Consider the following 4,937-nt stretch of genomic DNA (forward strand, 5'->3'; position numbering starts at 1 on the left):
CAATATTGTGTACAACCTGGCTCACTTTGGAGGGCCCACATTTTTTTTTATTCAACATGAATCCCCCTCCAATGTGGTAGATTGTGAGCCCCAATTACACAACTAGGAAAATTGTATTGTATTTCACACCATTTAACAGCCAAAATGGATGAAAATCATCATGAAGAGTTCTAATTCATGAAAGATTGGGGACAAAAAAATTTTCAAAGTTTGCCCTTAAAAATATGCTTCAAAAGACTTTTTAAATTGACATTTTAATTTAGAGGGTGAGCTTGGCTCTCCACTCTAAATTAAATGTATTCAAAGAATTTTAATTTTGAATGCAGAAAAATAATATAATAATTTAGAGGAAAGATAGTAAAAATGAAGTAAAGAAAAAACAATAAATATTTTTTGAAAGTAGTAAAAAGTATTACGTATAAAGAGTTTATTAAAATACTTAAAAATTTTCACTCTAAATTTATATATGCTCTTTAAATTATAGAATATATTATTTAAAAATAAAGAGTTTCTTAGAAATTAATATTGGGCAAACTGCACTTGAAACCCATACTTTTGAAGGTTGTAAGCACAAAAAATTTAGACTTTGTTTGTCTACCAACTTTCTATATTCTACCGTATTATTTTTTCTACAGTACTCATTTTTAACCACACATTCTTCATTAAAATAATATTACACGTAAATTAAAAACTTTTTATTTTTCTTTAATTACACATTTCAAAATCAATCACTATCTCATAATACATTACTCACAAATAATAGGGCACAAACAAGCACTTAATCATTCAAACATGTGTTGGGAGTCCTTTTTTACGAAAACATCGGATTGAAAATGGTCAAATCTTGAAATTACCATTTATCCTCAATATGATACAAAAAAATATTTAATTAAGAATAGAAAAATGCAAAAGGTAAAAGGTAAAATTCGAATAATGCTATTTAGCACGGGTGATTTTAAAGCACTAATCTCTACGATATTAAATAAGAGGTATAATTAAATAAGTCATTTAATTCTACTTTTAATTGAGCCTATCACATAGTGCCACATAAATTAGTTTTGTATCACCGGTTGTGCTAGATAACATTATTCTATTGGTATCAATTAAGATTAAAAAAAAAAAAAAAATTTGATGTAAAGAAAAAAATTTAAAGTTAAAGAAACAGTTGGTTCCTCCCTTCCTGAATGAAACAATGAACAAAAACTGAACTGAAAAATGGAAAGAACAAGAATTATTATGTCTAAATCTCAAGAATCAAATAATTAAATAAGCAAAATGCAATCAGAAGACTCATATTTTGTTGTATATGTACATATTTACATGAATACTTTGTGAATCAACTGAAGAAGTGTGTTGGGCATGGGCATCAATGGCGTGCAGAAGCTGGGAGCCAGACAAAAGGAATGGGAATTGGGGAGGAAATTAGGGTTTTCAATTTTCATTTTGAATGTCATTTTCTATCAAAAATAGCTCTACTGACAGATAAATAAGTTGGTTAGAGATATCAATGTCATTTTCTTCTCCAAAAAAATGCCTAAAACTATCTACAACACTGTCCTGCCTTTTAATATGACAAATCAGGAAATGCAAGAAATCAAGTTCTGTAATAGTAGCAACAAGTAGTAGTAGAGCATGCTAGTTTGCATTTCAATAGAAGATTCTTAGATATTTTATCAAAAAGCATAAACGGACTAAGGATGTTGCATTATCCGTCACAAACTGTTGCACATACCAATGAATATAATCTAATGTACCAATTACATCATATACCGAACACCCAGAAAATCCGTTCAAAGAAAATATAGTACTGTTGGTAGTACATGGTGACTAAAGTCATGGCTATATAAGTTCGCCAACCCACAAACCATACCTTTCACTCATTTAAAGTTTAAAGCCTATTGCATGGAGAAACTCTCCCTTGCACGAAATTCATTATTTAGCTTGCACGACTTTTGATAACATCAAGCCCCATCTCAGTTGGATCAGTTGCTTGTTCCATCAAGTTCCCTCTTAAATCTATCTTTTGAGCTAGCATAAATCATCTTGCTTTTGACCCTTGAGGTATCAGGAGACCTTACATGGCAAAAAAAGGGTGTCAAGAAACCATGATAAATGTAAAGTGCAATGCATTTGTTTGAAATGTAAGCCCCTATTTGAGTATCCATTTTTGTAAGAAAATCTATTTTGGAATAGTGATTTTTCTAGGAATGTGTAGTTAAAAAATAAGAAAAAAATTTGATTTACATGTAAAATTATTTTATGGAAGGATGTGTGATTGAAAATGAATTTTATAAAAAATGAGTTTGTAGAAAGGGCCAAACAAGGCTAAATGTGCAATATGCTCTGCAAGCATAAATCATCTTAACCCTTGTAGTATCAAGAGACCTTACATGGCAATATAAAAAAGTCAACAAACCGTATCATGGGAAGTGTAATGCATTTGTCTGAAACACGAATGTGCAATATATGGTGCGAGCATATATTAATTGGGCAGTATCATAAATCCAATTTTACCATGCTATGAAGAAAATCCTGCTTTTCTGACAATTCTCCTCTGTCACGAAGTCAAAATCATATACAGCATAGCGACATTCATCAGCAGGAAGACTTGCAGTGAAGTCCTCGTAGCTCCGAGTTGGATCGCCAACTTTTTCAACAATGACCTGCTTCTGTTTCTCCTCTATCTTAAAGACAATGAAGCGATGAGTCCTCTTTGTTTTCAGTTCCAAGAACTTCAGCTTGCATTCATCATGCACAGCCATCCCAGATGCGGCGTTAGCCTACAAATAGGATCAACTGTCAAAATCCATGAACATTCACGTAGATTTCATCAATTTAACAGTCATGTTACCTTCAAGTCAGTTAGAATAATTTCATGTCAAAATGACAAGCAGAACAATGATATTTTAACGTCAGTACTCAAACCAGGAAAACTTACATAACAGAAAATGAAACGAACACAGCAGAAAAATTAAAAAGCATAAGACAGCAGTGGATTAAAAGTTAACTACAGATGGGAGGCTGGGCATTGGTATCTTTTCCACATATGTTCAGTTTGTTTCCAAGAAAAGGTACCCCAAAATGAAAATAACTTGGACAATACTTCCCATTGTGATATGCCACAAAATTCAGGAGCAGAGCCATGAAGAGTCCAGAGCCTGCACGGAACTTTGGGCCCAGACCCAGAATTTGGCTTTCCAATTGGCTTCATCAGCTCTGAATTCTGGAAGTCCATATCTAGAGTTTGTCTGATACGGTGTCTTTTTAACTTCTATAAATATTTCACCTTGAACTGGGGTTGAACTTTAATAAGTTCTTTGAATTTGCTCTTGCATTTTGGAGCTAACATTGTGGTGTACTTGGCTTGAAATTGGAAGTGAAGTTTCGGATTTTGGTGAGCGTTTAGAAGAAAGTAGTGTATGAAGAAGTGGGTTTTGGCTCCTGGGTCAGTGGAGAGGAGTTTAAATGGTGAAAATGCAGTGTCATGGTGCTTGGACAGGAATATAATTGCTGGTCGATTCACATACTGTATCACTCATACTGAGTGGAAACAATCTAAGCATTCTATTTTCGTGACTGTTATAATTTTGCTTTTACTGGGATAGTGTGCAATTTCTAGCTGCTTTCCTCTTCAACACCAGGGTATGAAAGAGAGCACAGGCCTGAAGACTTGATTCATTGAAGGAGGTTTGATCATTTTTCTCTTATCTGCTATTATATTGTTGTCTCACTTTGGGTTCGACATAATGTCGCCTTTCCTATAAATGTTCGCTGTAACCACAGATGAAATTCTATAGATCTAATTCCGCTAAAACAGCATTTAAATTGAGCAAATTAACCTTCATATTATAGTTCCTCAAATTTAATCCCATTGTAGAAGAATTTGAGAAGCTACTTTGCCCGTTTGTCAGGCATTGATTAAAGTCCGCCCTCACTAGATAATATTCGTGGCTCCGCCCCTCGTCCACATTCTTATACCATCTCCTCACCAATAACAGAATGACAATCAGAATTACAAAGAAAACCTCGAAAGCTACATCATTGTCAATGATCAGATAAACAACCAACTGGGTTTGGTTGCCGGTAAATCTTCAAATTGCTGTGCCCGTTGTCTCACAAAATGAAGACGTGACACAAAACATTGGTTAATTTTATTTAAATACAAAACAAAAAAGATTAAAATTTACCAATGGTAACAGAAAGAATAAAACCAGTAAATTCGTGTATAGATACCGAGACCCATCCGATCAATCAACTCTGTGCCAGCTAAGCCCTGCTGAGCTCAATACTCTTTTACCACTAATTTCATCCAAATTCAAGCAAAAATGAATCAGAGTTTGTTTCGCGCGGGTTAACTCGCTAACAATTAAAGGGGATCAGACGATTGTGTAAGGGACGAAACCTCTTGAGACAAAGTCCCAAAAAGGGGTGTTCTTTTATTGGCGATGAACTTTACAATTGGAAACGAAAAAACAACGTGCCTCCAAGGGGCGCAAGCACACGAGTTACAGAAAGGAAAGTGTTTAAGTCTAAAAGCTAAAGAAATGAAAATTACATATTCTCTTGTTCGAGAGTTTTGGATTTGGTCCTTTGCTTCTACGCCTTTTCTCCCTTTTATACCTCATAGACGATCTCTTTGTGATTAACTACTCTGAAAACTGCTTGATCGTCCAATAACTACCCACTTTCTTTGTAGTGGTCATTTTGTCATGAAACCGTCTTTTAACTGCTGTCATTATCTTTCATCGTCCAACTGCCTTCGATTGACTTCCTTGAGTTGTGGAACGTGATAAGACTGCTTTAACAACTGCTTTGATAACTGCATTCCTTGATAATTACGATGCGTTATGTTTGTTGACACCTTAGGCGACTTGAAGGTTTGGGCGAGAGTAGAATAACAGCTCTGGGCGACCGTATGACACCAGTTAGTTCAGATT

At 34.5% G+C, this 4,937-nt stretch overlaps 1 pseudogene; it reads right to left on the reverse strand.

Annotated features, from left to right (window-relative positions):
- Positions 1 to 1,636: 1,636 nt before the first annotated feature.
- LOC111385135 lies at positions 1,637 to 4,151 on the reverse strand (annotated as a pseudogene).
- Between the last annotated feature and the right edge of the window lie 786 nt (positions 4,152 to 4,937).

The sequence above is a fragment of the Olea europaea genome, unplaced genomic scaffold (assembly GCF_002742605.1).
Source record: "Olea europaea var. sylvestris unplaced genomic scaffold, O_europaea_v1 scaffold309, whole genome shotgun sequence".
Lineage (NCBI taxonomy): Eukaryota > Viridiplantae > Streptophyta > Magnoliopsida > Lamiales > Oleaceae > Olea > Olea europaea.